Consider the following 14,784-nt stretch of genomic DNA (forward strand, 5'->3'; position numbering starts at 1 on the left):
CTGCCTGTAGGCAGCCACTCCTCCCTGCGTGCAGAGTTAGGGCCGCACCTGCAGGTGTAGGTGCGGCCTTTGCTCCCCTGCCTCATGCTGCAATGGCGGTGCAAACTGTGGTGCAACCCTGCCATGGACCCCTCCGAGCTACAAGGCGGGGGCAGCCCCCAGTTCGCACTGAGGCTGGCAGGGTCCCAGGCTGCAACGATCGTCCCCCAGCTTGTCCTGCAGGCTTCACTGCATAAACTCTGGGTTAAACCAGCAGCAACCATGAAGCCACATGCTTTGCCTGGCAGTTCCTGCTTGTCCCACAGTTGCCTCTGTGGGCGGGGGTGCTGGGATCACCCCTTGCCTAGCTCCTGCTTCACTGTCGTGCTGCAGCAACCCCCCCGCCCCACAGCCCCGGCACGTGACGCCTGCCCCTGCTCTGTCTGTCTGTCTGTCCACGCCACGTGACGGCCCCCAGATGTGGGGGAGCGGGTGCAGCCCTGACTGGCACCCTGCCCACCCCCCACCCCCGGCACACATCTGGATTTGGTTTTGCTCTTGCTTAAGCAGGGCCGCACCCAGGCTGGCCAGGCAGCTCCAAGCACTGACTCACAGCTGTGCTCCCTGCTGCCTGCTGAGCTCCCCCCACCCTGCCAAGCCTCCCCAGCTGCCTGCTGACCTCCCACCCCACCGAACCTCCCAGCCTCCTGCCAAGCCACCCTCCCACGCTGCTGAGTCCCCTAGCCACTCACCGAGATCCTCCTGCCCCACTGAGCCTCCCACCCGCTGAGCCCTCTGCCACCCACTGCCTGCCAAGTCTCACGGTCCCTCACCATGCCCCTTGCCCCGCTGAGCCCCCCAGCCACCTGCCAAGACCTCTGTCATCTGCGAGCCCCCACCCAGCCAGTGGCTCCCCAGGCTGCTTCCCACAGGCACTGGTAGGGAGGCTAGCCTGAGAACATGGGAATGCCATCCTGCAGAGCTGCTTTCCGCTGGGGAGGGGCCAAGATGGCTTTCATCTCCGCACTGTGGAGCCTCAGGGGCTATCCTGTCGCCGGGGGGGGGGGGGGGGGGCTGCTCTGTGCTTGTCTCCATGTGCTGGGAAAATGGCCCTGGAGAAGACTGGGAAGTGCAACAGCATCTGGGGCTCATGCCTAGTGCATGGGTGCAGGATCTGGGTTTGTCACGCTGGTGACGAGTCATTTCCACCACCGCCCCCCCTCCAGCTCTGCCAAGCACGGGGCCACCTTCCCAGGAGCTGCCAGTGCAGCAATGCCCTGGCTCTCCTGCCCACTCTGTTCAAGCAGGGCTGTGGCCCCGGCCAGGTCCCAGCGGTCCCGAGCCGGAGTTTGCTGCACCCTGCGGCCCCTGGGCTGGGGTGTTTCCCTGCCTCGGCCTCTTCCCAGCTCTGTGCGCAGCCTGGCGTGGGAGGGAGGCGCGAGAGCAGCCCTGGTGCTGCGGCCAAATTCCTGTTTGTTTACTGGCTGCAGCAGGAATGCGATGAAGGGTTGCTCAGCCCAGCCCAGCCCAAGCCCCTGCGGCAGGGAGGCAGGAACCGGAGTGGCTGCTGCAAATGCCCGCCGCCAGCTGCTGGGCCCTGCCGAGGTGCCCAGCATGGGGCTCCAGCCACTGGCAAGCATGACACCCCTGCAGCTTGCAAAGGGCCAGTGCCACAAAGGGCTAGTTTGTATGGTGTGCCTGGGGCTGAGCCGGGCACCGGGGCTGGCTCCTAGCCTAGGCGCTCCCTGCAGCTCTCGAGGAATCCTGCACCAGGGAGGGCGGCGATGTGGAGCTGCCTCGGGGCTGAGGGAATTGCAGCACCATAGGGACCTGGAAGGGCTAGTGCTCACCTTGCACGCAGCTTGGTGCCGAAGGGGCTCGTGGCCCTTTGCGGGGTGGGGCTGGTTCAGTGCATGCAGATGTGCCGCAGCCCTGTGCTTCAGGAGTGGTTCCCCTTTCCCGTGGCCAGTGGTGATTCGTGCTGGGGTGGCTGCTGCCTGTGGTGAGGCACAGAGTGTGTGTGTGTGTGGGGGGGGGGGGGGGAGGAGTCACCCTACTGTGTCCTGCCCAGAGTCCCCAGCAAAGATTGCTACTCTGCCCCCCCCACTCCGAAATCACGAGAATAGCCCAGAAAAAAATGCAGCGTGGAGATGGGATGAGGTAGATGAGGGATGTGGCACTTCCAGCTTTGCTCCCGTCCCTCCTGGGACTTTCTTGAACCTTGGCCTGTGGCTGCTGCACGGCCCAGACCCACGGCTTTGCACAGCATGCCTTAACCATGTGTCTGAGCGGGAAGAGGGAGCCAGGGGAGGGGGTCCCAACGGGGCCAACAGCACTCTGCTGGTGCTTGGGCTGCATTACACTTTCCTGGTTGGCTCTCGGCCTCGCTCCTTCCCTGTGCCAGCAGCTGAAATCTGCTGCTGCGCTTGGCGCAAGGCTCGGGAACGGCCATGGCCGACTGCCAGCTCGGAATCTGAAAAATCCCTCCGTGCGGCCACGCGCTGCCTACCCGCCCCAGCAAGGACCGTCCCCATGGCCGTGGGCTGCTGCTGCAGGAAGCGGGACTGCAGTGTTGCGCCTGGCTGGCCGGGTTGCAGCTGGGGCTGGCGTTGATGCAGGCCTCCCTCCCCCATGCACCCTGCCCACCCTGCTGCCCCCCTTCCCCACTGGTCTCTGTGCACTGGTGGTGCTGGTGGTGGGGGAGCTGTCCTGGCCCAGTCGCCCTCTGTTTTCCCTCCATGCCAGGGAGTGGGACGGGGCCCATCCAGGCCATGAGGACCCGGCTGGCTGAAGCATTTCCTGCTCCGCCGAGCACCGGAGCTGGAGTAAATACAGCTGCTACTGCAGCCAAGCAACAGCAGTGCTGCCGGCTCTGGCCAGGCCCATGGGACTGTGTCCGGCTGGGGCGTTTTCTTCCCGCTGCAAGAGGCTGTTTGCTCTGTGCTTTGGCAGGGAGGATCCCTGCTGGGACGATGCAGTGTGCGGCTGTACCACCGGCCATGGCTTTGCAGCCCTGTGGGGCCCTGGGGCGCTTGGGGAGGTGCACAGCCTGTCCTTGTGATGAGCCATGCCTCAGGTATGCGCCGCCTGGCTCTGCCGCCATCCTCTCTGCCGGGGAGCTGGCTCCTGGGGCCTCATGAAAGTAGGCACTCGGGGAGGCTGTGTCCTGCCACCACTCCTGGGGACCCCACAGGCGCTGGAGCACAGAGGGCCCTTGTGCTGTTGGGCTGCCTCAATGTTCCCTTTGAGCTGCTGGGGCAGTGGGGCTGGGGCAACAAGTCCCTCATTGGTGTGAAACTATCCATCCCCCCACCCCCCAACGCCCCCGCCCGGTCCGTCCCGCTGCGCCAGTGGCCTCACAAGGGTGCAGGGTCCAACCGTGGCTCCGGACAAGAAGGGAGGGGGCATGCGTGTGTGTGTGTGTGTGTGTGTGTGTGTGTGTGTGTGTGTGTGTGTGCATGCGCACGTGCTTGCGTGCGTGTGTATATGTTTGCATGTGTTTGTGTGTACGTGCACCCGTTGCCAGGCCATGCAGGTTAGGGAGCCAGCGGCAGCCGGAAAAGCCCTGATATAAAACCAGGCCTTGCAACTGAATTACAGATATTAAAGAGGAGAAAAGAAACCAGTGGTGAGTCATGCATGCAGACCGCAGTGCCTGGCTCTCACTAACTCCTCTCTGGCTCTATCTCGGCTGGAGTCGTGGGCGCGCACGGCCCTCGCCTGTCCCCTTGCCAGCCCCGCGTAGTGCCACTCGGGCTCTCCAGACCCCTCCTGGCACCCATCTGGGTTGCTGATGGCCCCAGTGTGCCTCTGCTGCTGCCTTGCCTCTGGCTGCAGCCGTTTGCAAATCCTCTATGGGGCTGCCTGGGAGGAATGGGACTGCCAGACTCGCACCCTTGCTGCAGCCTCCTTCTGCAGGAAAGCTGCCTGGGGGCACCGTCACCTGGGCTGGGGGCTGATGCGGCATTGCCAGTGCTGCGTGTGCCGCCCTTCAGAGGGGGAGAGAGAGGCCCTGGCACGCCTTCGCTCCTCTTTGATCCCTAAACCTGCTGGGCTGTCTCTGCCCTCTGTGTGCTGGCAGGCTGTGACTTGCTCCATGCAGAGCCGCCACTGCCTGGCGGGGCTGGGAGCGGGAGGCCTGCACGAAGGTCTGCCGTGCCATGAGATCTCCAGCTTCCTGGGGAGCCAGGGATGCCCTGCCATGCCTCAGGGTGTCCAGCCTCCCATGCAGCCAGGGACGCCCACCTCAGCACAGGAACTCCCATGGCTCCGAGGATGCCAGCCTCAGTGCAGGATCTCCTGCCGCTTCATGGATGCTGGCCTTAGTGCAGGGTCTTCCGTGGCCCCGGGATCTCTGATGGCTCTGGGGAAGCCCAGTCCTCACGTTCTGCTCCCTTCTGGCTCACTGGCTGCTGGAGATGCGTTGTCATCCTGGTTGTCATGGAGACCAAACCATAATAAGTGCAAATAATCGTGGTGCCTGGTGTTGCCAGGAAACTCCAATGACAGCAGTGGAGACACGATGCCTCAGCCAGGGAAACCCCCTTCCCTCCCCTCTGTTCCCTACCCACGTGGGGCTCCATGGGCCAGGCAGCAGCAAGTGCCCCCACCACAGCCAGGACACCTGGCTCCACAAAAGTGCTGCCGCCAGTTCCCCAGGGCCAGCACAACTCCCTGTATTGCTGCCCGGCTGCAAACGCCTCCCCTCTTCGCAGGGGGCTCCCTGTAAGGGTGAAGCAGCTGGCAGCTACCCCATCATACTGGGAGCAGAGGCACAGGCAGCAATTACAACTTTATAACTCCTGCTTTTGGAGGAGCTGGGGCTGCTCTGCAAACAGCTGTTCATTAGCTTTGCATGCTCTCTTCTCCAAGAGGCTGGAAAGTTAAAACTGTAATTAAAAAAAAAAGGCAATAAAACTCTGCATCAGAGTAAATTGAAGCAAAGGGAAGGCGAAGGGATGGTGGAAAGCCAGCACCTCGCTGCTCCAATCTGCCGTATCCTCCCTTCTACTGGTGCCAGGCATGAAGGCAGCTGCCCTGGCTCTTGTGGCAGGGACAGGGAGCAGGGACAGCTGTGGCGGGGGTCATGCTCTTAGCCAGGGAATGCACGCCTGGGCACACACCGGGAGGATGGCAATAGGGCACAGTGCAGGGATGAGCAGCTACAAAGGGAGGGATATGGGCATGAGTGTCTGCAGAGGACATGTGTACTCGGGCAGATAAGCAGCCCCCAAGCCCTTGCATGAACTGCCAGCAGCAACAAGGAAGTGTCATCTCACTGCAGTGACTGCCAGCCCCCGGCACCACAATAAAGTACAACAGTCGTGGCCACACGCTGCTGTGCGGAGGGGTTCAGCCTGCAGCCAGGTGTGTTCCCAACCCAGGTTCCCATGCCTGATTGCTGCTGGAGTGGGTCCTGTGGCTTATCCCTATGGGAGTAGCAGGGTGCTGTGCGGAGCCACGCCAGCCCTTCCTGTAGTGCCCTGCAGCCAGTGCTTCAGCAGGGCCTTCAGGCATAGCTGCTCATGGATGGAGGTTGCCAGTCCTGGGTATTTATAACGTGGGTAGAGCGGGCCTCAGCAGCTATTTATAACAGCTGAGCACATGGTGACTGCAGCTGGTAAACAGAGGCTCTGCAGGTGCGAGGGGCTGGCATGGATTGCCTTGGCCAGAGGCAGTGGGGGACTTCGGGAATTCTTCTCTGCCACGGCAGGCAGCTCAGCCCTGCAGCCTGGGGGGGGGGGGGGACGCTTGAAGCCTGGCTGTGCCCATGCCGGGGTGGCTGAGGCCTCGGGATGGGCCAGTGTTGCGTGGGGGAACATTCCTCCTCTGGAGTGGCAGGTGAGGTTGGAGCCCTCTGAGCTCCTGGAGGTGGGGGGTGTGGGGAGAGCAGGTGAGGACGGGGCTGGGATGGGGAGGTGAGCTATGGTGCAAGAGCATTTCTCCTTGCATGCTTCTCCCTCCAGGAGTTTTATTTTATTGGGCACCAGCAAGGCCACAGTTGGGCCTATTTGACTATTTGACATGTCTATTTGACATAGAAAGTGATGTATTTAGAAAAGAAAAAACAAACAAACAAACAAACAAAAAAAAAAAAAAAAAAAAAGAGAGAGAGAGAAGGCAGATGTGGGAAATTGCTATGAAAAGCCAGGCCTGGCCCAGGAGCTTAGAGGTTTTCAGAGCAGGAAAGCTCCATAGGGTCTCAGCGCATGGCCGGGGGGGGGGGGCAGTGGTGCAGCACAGCGTCGCTCAGATGGGCATGCAGTGCCTTGCTGGCAGGTGCTTGTGCCCTGCTATAACCCACTGTGGCATTCATGCCCCACAGTGAGTGCTGGGGTGCCTGTGCAGGCCCATTGCTCCCGACCAGCAGGGCTGGCCTGGCTGTGGGGTGGGCTCGGGCACCCTTCCCAGTGGAGGGGCATTGGGCTCTGGTCACTCCCTGGCCTGTGCCGTGCTCTGCCCTGTATGCCAGTGGCCCTTGGCCCCGGCTGGGCCAGGGTGCTGGTTTGAGCAGTTCCCTCTTGGGGGTGAGGGTCATCTGGGACAGGGCAGTCTGCTTGGCCCAGAGGTCTCCACTCCACAGCAGGGCCCTGGGGTCACAGTCAGGGGCTCTGCCAGGGCCCTGAGGCCCTGTCTGGTGATGGGGAGGGTCTTATCCAGGCAGTGATGGGGCCTCAGCCTATCCAGAGCAGGGCGAGGGGGGCAGTCGAGGTAGGTACCAGTGCCCAGGGTCTTACTGGGGCAGGGGTAGCACCGAGTTGCTGTTTAGGACAGCAGTCCTATCAGTGAGGTGGTGGTGGTGGCTGTGCCTGAAGGGAGCAGGACAAGGGATGAGGGTCCTGTCCGGGGGGGGGGGGGGGGGGACTTGGGGCATCCAGTGTGTGAACAGGGTCCTGCTTCAGGAGGATCTGGATTGGGAGTGGGACCTCGTCCTGGGAGGGTAGGGTGGCAACAGGACCAGGGAGATCTGGTATGGGAGCAGGGTCCCATATGAGAGAGGGGACAGGACCGGGGAGATCTGGTATGGCAGCAAGGTTCTGTCTTGGGTGGGGGAGTGGGACTGGGGGGATCCAGTGTGGGAATGGAGTCCTGCTCCAGGGGGATTTACATTGAGAGCAGGGTCCCGTCCGGCGGAGGGAGCAGGACCGGGAGGATCCGCTGCAGGAGCGGGGTCCCCGCCGGCAGCGCGGCCGCGCAGCTCCTGCCGCGGTTCCGCCGGGGCGGGGGACACCACCCGCCGCTGGTCCCACCCCGTCCCGGGAAGGGGCGAGGCTCCCCGGCGGCCGCGTTACAAGAGCGCAGCCCTACGCGGGGCGCGGCCACTCGCAGCGCTCCGTCGTGCCGCGCCGCGCCGGACGGCTCGGTCGGGACCCGCCGCCAGGAATCCGCCGTCGGGTCGGGTTGGGCAGGACCGGCGCCGCGCTGGGCATGGCCGTGCCGGGGAGCTGAAAGTCCCGAACCCGCAGGTACCGAGGCGCCGAAACTCGGCTGCTGGGGGGCGCGGACCGGGAGCGGGACGGGGAGCGGCACCGGGAGCCGGAGCGGACTCCCTGGCCGCCGGACGAGCCCTGAGCTGCTCCGGGACGGGCGGCGCTCGGCGGCGCGCCGCTGCGGACGGTGTCGCTGCGGACCGGGACGGGTGGAAAGTGGCCGCGGCGGGGGGGTCCCGGCGACGGGGGGGGGGTCCCGGCGCCGCGGCGCTTCTCCGGGCTGGGCGCGCTCAGGGCGTGGCACCCTGCCGCCTCCGTCCCGCTGGCGCCGCCGCGCCCCGCCCGGGCACGGGGAGCCCCGCTGGGGCGGAGCGAGACGGGACGGGGCGCGGCGGGGGCGGCCCCGGGCTCCGCACCCCCCGCCCCGTCCGAGGCCGCGCTCCGCAGCGGGGCGGTGGCAGCCCCACGCCCGCCTTTGCCCTGCTGCCGCCCCGGCTGCTCGGTCCCGAGCAGGGGTGGCGGCGCGGAGCAGCCGGGCGGGCGCGGCTTGGTTAATTAATGTTCATCAGGACGGTTTAGCCTGTGGGTGGAGAAGGAGGAAGGGAGAGCGATCCCTTGCGCCCGCACTGGCTGCGTTTCAGCAGTTGCTTCAGACCGAAGCTTTGCCCCGCGGTGGCGTCCCGCGGGGCGCCAGTGCCGCGGGGCTCCGGGACACGGTGTCCACCAAGGGCTGCTCGCCACTGCGCCGGGGGACAGGGCTCCTGCGGAGAGCGCTGGAGCCCCCTGCCCGTCGGCCTCTTCCTGCAGGGCCTGGTATAGGCAGGGGCAGGAGCCGGGGAAGAAAGTCTTGTGGGAGCCACCAAGTGATGGGGGCTGTGGGAGCCACGACCTGCTCTTCTTGTTGGGTTGAGTGTCCGCTGGTCACTCTGCCTTCGCCTGCACCTGAGGCCTGGAGCCTCCTGTCAGATTGCTTCTCCTGACAGCAACCCCTAGGCTCGGGGGGGGGGGGGGTGGGGGCGAGGCAGCTCCCCCCTGTTTGTGCACAAGGAACCTGAGCTGCTGCCTCAGCTGTTGGACACCACTCATGGCCGTCTGCCGGGGCTCTTGAGCCCCCGCCTGGACTTGGGGGCATCTGTCAGTTTGGGGTGGGGTGGAGTGGTGGATCACTTGGTTCCTGCCTCGCCCCTGGCCACAGCCATGTGGGTGCCCCATGCAGGTGTGCACTGCTTGCTGGCATAGAGCCTGTCCCCAGGCTCTGCCGGCAGCCCCGGGGGACTGTTTGCCGAGTGAACGAGGCAGCATGACCGGGGTGCTGGAGGCAGGAGTGGGTGCGGCGCCAGTGCTTGCTCTGGGCTGGGGTACTGGGGTGTGGCTGCCACACTCCTCTTGCCTCTTTACTCTTATCATCCCCATCTCTCTGCTTGGGCCTGCCCTGATTTAGTAACACTGTTGGGCAGATAGCTGGGTGCTGTGATAAACACCAGCTTGGGAGAGAGGTGCAGTGGTTTGTGCTGTGCGGGCGGACTGTAGCCGGGCAGCGGGTGGCAGAAAGTGGAGCAAGGTGGAGAGCAGCTCTTGTCCTGGTGTCCCGTGCGGCTGAGGGGCACCTGCTCCCTGGGACAGGAGGGCATTGCGGCACTGCTGCCAAAAATACCTCTGCTGCTGCAGTCTCTTCATGCTTCCCTTCGCGTCTTGGCAGGCGGCAGCCGAGGGGGAAATGGTGTCCCCTGTCTAACGTGCTCCAGGTGACCCTGCTTGAGCAGGGGGGTTGGACTAGATGAGCTTCAGAGGGCCCTTCCAGCTTTACAGATTCTGTGATACTGTGGTGTCCCCAAGCTACTGTGATCTGGCTGTCGGCTGTACTTGCATATCATCCCCCCCCGCCCCCCACCCCCAGTGGGCATCCGGGCCAGGCTGCTGCAGCCTGCCCAACAGGTCCAGGAACTGGAGCAATGGTGGGGGAGTTGTTCTCGCTTTGCCCCAGGGCCTCTTGGTGGAGGAAGGGAGCTGGTCCAACTGGTAGGAGCCAGAGTGTAGCACCCGGGTCAGGGCTGCTCCTGTGCTCTCTGTGCTGCTGCTATGCTGTAGTCTCCCCTTAGTCTTTGCCACATGCAAGCCAGGGTTGGGCAGAGGGCTTTCCTGGGAAGATCCTCCGTGGAACGTTGTGTTCCCTCCCTGGTGCGTCGTCACGCAGTCCATGTATAAGCCAGCTCCTGCCTTGTGACGGGGCTGGGGTCTTCCTCCTCTAATGTGAGCTGAAAGGAGACCAATGTGCCCCGAGTCAGGCAGGACGCTTGCCCTGGAGTGGTGTGCCCCGACTCCTGCTCCCTAGTTCTCCTTCTGGATGGGTCAAGGTCCTGGTGAGGTGCTTGGATGGAGTTGGGGAGAAAACAGCTCCCTAGAGCCTGAGCTGTCTCTGCAGGCCAGCTCCCCTCCTGCCAGCCTGAAGGGTCTGAAGCCAGGACACCCTTCTCTGCTGAGCTTGTAGTTGGATTTCAAGGCTGTGGATATGACTTTCCTGTTTGAGATCTCTGAACTTGCTGGCAATATGGGGCTTGCTGAAGGCCTGGGTAGGGGGCAGCTGTCTAGCCCTTCCCCCCCCAAAGCCCTTGCCCACTCCCACTGCTAGTGGGGAGGAGTGGCTGCCGCCTTCACTGTGGACCACAGGCTCCTTCTTGTTCAGTGAAAACTGCCATGAGACCAAGGCAGAACAGCACGTTGTTCCCAGCTCAGTAGCGCACGGAGCTCTCTGGAGTTCCTGGCAATGGGCAGGGGAGTCTGGCTTTGCCTGGTGCCATCAGCAAGCATTGCAGCCAGAGCCACTGCCGGGGAGATGGAGGGGGGCCTTCTTCCTCCACAGCGTATGGCAGAGACTTCCCTGTGGCGCCATGTTGAGCCCTTTGCAGCTCCTTCTGTCCTCTTCCCTGGCAGAGCACATGCTCCTCTCCTGCCCCTGCCTAGGCTTTCCCTCTGTTCAAGGGTGCTAGATCCTTCCCCTTGTCCCGCTGTGCTGCAGTGGTTCAGGATGAGCTGCACCAGCTTCCTGGGGTGTGAGCTTCTCGGCAGACGCTGCAAGTGTCGTTTATCTGTGCTTGCTGCCATGTGCAATTAAACTAGTATGAAGCAGAGCAGCTCCATGGCATAGAAAGCAGCACTGCTGCTGTGGGCTGACGTGTGCAGCCTGAGTACAGCTACGGTGTGTAGAGGAAGGCACCTCACAGGTCAGACTGGGGCAAGGCACCGGTCTGTCGCTCGGGCATGGCTGCCCTCAGCAGATGTGGGGTGCATGGGGAGCAGAGCTGCTCCTTGCAGCAGGACTCTGCTCCCTGTTGGCAACCGGCTCCTCCTCGTGCGGTATATCCTCTGCTCATGCTCCACAGGGCTTGACACTAGCCAGTGCTAGCAGCAGGTGGGTGAGCGCAACAGGGATGAGCTGCCGAAGGGGCTCAGCACCTTGGGAATTGTACACTGGGTGCCGTGCACTGTGGTGGTGTTGCTGAGGCGCGTGCCCTGAGGGAGGTGATCTGTGGTGCCATGCTCCATAGGAGTCCTAGTGCGGATCCCCAGGATGGGAGGGATCTCCTCAGTGGAAGGGCAGCCGTCCCAGGCCTCAGGGACATGGAGGTCAGGCGGAGCAGGGAGCTACCTCTCAGGGCTGAAGGTCTTTGGGTCCACTTGTGGTAGGCAGCTCCTTCACCACTGAGCCAGCACAGGCAGCCTGATGGGGAGCCGGGTGCTGGCTAGGGATTTTTGGAGATTATGCAGAGTAGCAGCCCCAGCTTTGTTCAGCAGATCATCCCTTTTGTGTCCTGTCCCTGCTAGAGCAGAGGTTTGGGATTGCGTCAGGCATTGGTTCCTGTCTATACAAAAACAATGAGCGATGTCCAGTCGTCCTGAAGGGATTACTGCTGAGAGCCGCTCCCTGCTGTGTGTAGGCCACTGGCCATCTGGATTCCTTCGAGCTTTACCAGCCCCATCTTCCCTGTTGTCCTCACCTAGCTTCATGGCTGGCAGCTTCCACAGGTGGCTTCTGGCAGGCAGCAGGTGAGGTGCAGCCTCCCGGCTGCCCATGGCAAAGCAGCAATTGCAAGGGCTTCAGGTACTGCTGAGTACATCTGGGATCCCTTTCCCACTGTGGATGGTGGTGGCAGAGGGGCAGTTGGCCATGCTTGTCCCCTCTGGTCTTGCAGGTGCACTGGTGCTGGCTGCATGAAGGGGAGCAGTGATGTGAAGCTCTTGGATGTTGGGTGCTGGAGCTGCCAAAAGATGTGAGCTTTTTGAGAGGAGAGCAAGGAGAATGAGCAGGGAGCTACAGAAGAGCAGAAGATATGGGGTGCTCCAGCACAGGGCATAGAGGAGACATGAGGACAGGCTGCTTGGAAGCAGGGTAGCCCTGTCCTTCAAGCCTTTGGTTACATCTGCCATGTGTTGAGCTGGGAGATGGGTCTGGGTGTTGGAGAAGCGCTGCAGGTGGCCGTGCTGGGGGTTGGGTTTTCTCTGCCGTTGTGGACTCTGTTCCTGGAGGTTAGTAAGAACAGGTTAAGCAAACACCTGCCTGGGCTGATTTGGGCAGGGCTGATCCTGCCTGGAGGTAGGGGGATGAGCCAGAGACCTCTCGAGTCCCACCAGTAACTCACCTGCCCTGGTGAGGCTGTTGTGAGACAGGGTGCGGACATCCTCAGCACAGGCTGGAGGTGATGGGCTTGAGGGGGAGACAACTCAGTTCTCTGGGTGGCGGTGGTGTTGGTGTGTGACCCTCCCTCTTCCCGGAAGCTGAAGAGGAGGTGCGCTGTGACCCAGAGTGGGATTTGCACGTGGTCTGGAGCTGAGTGGCACTAATCTGGGAGTGGCTGGGACCTTAGAAGGGGCAGGCAAGCTCTGCCTTCTGAATCTGCCAAGCCCCAGCTCTCAGGGTGCAAACAGCACCCTTTGTGGTGTGGCCTTGGGGGTGGAGGAAATCTCCTGTGCCTATCCTCTCCACATCATCTAGGTGCTGGGGGAACATTCCCAGGAGGGAGTAAGTCAGAAAGGATCTGGATGTTGTTGTGTGTGTGTGTGTGTGTTTGTTTATTTTTTTTTCTCTCTCCATCTCTCTTTCTTTTAAAGTTGGGATTGATATGTTGCCCAAAAACTTTGCTCCCTGCCATCTGAACTGCACTCTTCTTTGCTACCAATAATCGCAGTGCTTGGTGCGGTACTGGCACAGAGTGCCAAGAGCTAAGTAGTGAGAGGTGGGACAGGAGAAAGCAGCCAGGAAGCATGAGGAAACCCAGATTCATGCCCAGAGGGGACAGTCTCGGCTCCTGAGCTGCAGAAGTGTTGCTGCCCTGTGCAAGGATGCATGTGCTTGGGGCTGCTGCCTTCTGTGGGAAGCCTGGGGGGCTCCTGGGCATCTGAAATGTCACGGCCCCATGCAGAAAGCAATGATTGGTTTTGGGTTTGCTAAAGGGGCTGGTGCTTGTGCTGAAATGTCCAATGTGCTCAGGTGCAGTGTGGGAGAGTGTCCCGGCTTTGGGACTGTTCAGTATGGCCACCTCTTGGGGGAGGGGAGGAGACCTCCAGCCCAACGTGATGTTTCTGGGAAGTCATGGCACAGCTCCTTGGGGGAGGTTTTGTTTGTGGCTGCCCCCTTGGCACAACATGCGATGTGGCCTGAGTGCGGAGGAGCAGCAACTAAAAATACAGGGAAGGGGCAGCACGTGGTTAACCTGAGAATAGCACCAGTTGGCTTGTGGCTGCGTGGCTCGCATTGCTCCAGAGGACGTCTGCAAAAGTCTCCCCTTTCCAGCCACTGCACTCCCTGGAATCCTTCATCTCCCGGCACCTCCCTTGTGCCACGCTCAGCAGAAAGCCCAGCTTCGCCGGGGCTTCTTGCCACTGAGCACAGCATGCAAGCCCTGGGTGCTGTGCACCCTGAAGAGCAGCCAAGAGGAAAGGGCTTGCTGTCCATTGCTGCTCCCTGTGGTCTGTTGTGCTTCCCTGATGTGCTTTCTAGGCTGTCCCTGGCCAGACTGCAGCACAGAGGTGGAGAAACCACTCTTTTACTTGGATGAGCAGCAGGTCTCTCCAAGGATGCTTTGGTAGACATGGAGATAGTGGGAGCAGCAGAGGGCTTGGACAGAGTTTTGTGCACCTATGCAGTGACCCTCCTGTGAATAGCAGGAGCTACCTGTCTGTCTTCTTTCTTTGCCCTGTTTGATCACAGGCTGTCTCTGTTGGATGCTTTCTCCTGCTGGAGAAATCCAAGCTGGTTAGTTAGCTGAGTGTTCATTAGAGGTGCTGGTCCACCCAGGATGCCTCTCCCTTTGTTCACATGCAGCCATGGCGAGCCCTGAGTCATCTCCACACCCAGCCTGCAGGACTCTCTCCCAAGCTACCTGAGTCACAAACCAGTTCGCTCTCCACTTTAAGTTTTCCAGATCATTCAGTGACTAAACAGTTCAGCTGGTGACACCCTGCGGTTCCTGGGCTTGCCAGATCAGTCCTTACCCAAGGCAGGGATAGCTCCTGCGCTCTGTGCAACAGCAGAGTCCTCCCCTTCTAAGCCAGGTGTGTCACAGCATACGGGCTAAGGCTTGGCTGATCAGCAGCATGGTTGGAGCTCTGCAGTGCTTCTGTGATTTGTCCTGGGCCACCTTTGGAAAATGAGTGTTTTGGGCATTAGTGGAACTTCCCACTCCTCCACCCCATTTCAAATGGGGGGGGGGGGAAGAGGCACATGAGATGGGAGGGGGAGAGAGATGGGGAGAAATGGAAGGGGGAGAGGGGAGGGTGGAAGAGAGGGGAGGGGGGAGAGGGGAGAGATGGGGGAAAGAGATGGGAGGGAGGGGGAGAGATGGGAGAAGGAGAGGGGGAGGGAGATGGAAAGAGAGGGAAGGGAGAGAGAGAGAGAGGTGAGGGGGGAGAGAGAGGCGAGGGGGGAGAAAGAGGAGAGGGGGAAGAGGGGGAGAGGGAGGGGGGAGAGGGAGAGAGAGATTGGGGGAGAGAGATTCGGGGGGAAGAGAGGGAGAGAGATTCAGGGGGGAGAGATTCACGGGGGGGAAGAGAGAGAGAGAGAGAGATTCACCGGGGGGGAGAGAGATTTGGGGGCGGAGAGAGAGATTTGGGTGGGAGAGCTATTGGGGGAGAGAGGGAGACTGGGGAGAGAGAGGAGTGTCTTGTTGCGTACCTGCACCGAGTCTTTCAGATGTCTAGCAGCAAATTCCCTCTAGGCTGCTCGGGGGTTTCCTGGGGTTTTGTGGCGTGACGTGACATTCCGTGGGCGCTGCTGGAATAGCTGTGCAGCCCTATGAGGAGCCTGCACCTCCGTGGCAGGCTGGTTCAGGTCCTCATTGGGATCTCACTGTGCAGCTCCGCTGGGCTCCTGCAGAAAGTG

At 61.7% G+C, this 14,784-nt stretch overlaps 1 protein-coding gene across 1 annotated transcript in view; it reads left to right on the top strand.

The window, feature by feature from the left end:
* The first annotated feature begins 7,315 nt into the window (after nt 1-7,315).
* AHNAK (AHNAK nucleoprotein) overlaps nt 7,316-14,784 on the top strand; it is a 33,896-nt gene continuing 26,427 nt past the window's right edge. Inside the window, exon 1 of the mRNA XM_062598869.1 lies at nt 7,316-7,445. The gene's annotated coding sequence lies outside the window, so the exon portion shown is untranslated. The remainder of the gene's footprint in view (nt 7,446-14,784) is intronic.

This window comes from Rhea pennata, chromosome 38 (genome assembly GCF_028389875.1).
Source record: "Rhea pennata isolate bPtePen1 chromosome 38, bPtePen1.pri, whole genome shotgun sequence".
Taxonomy (NCBI): Eukaryota; Metazoa; Chordata; class Aves; order Rheiformes; family Rheidae; genus Rhea; species Rhea pennata.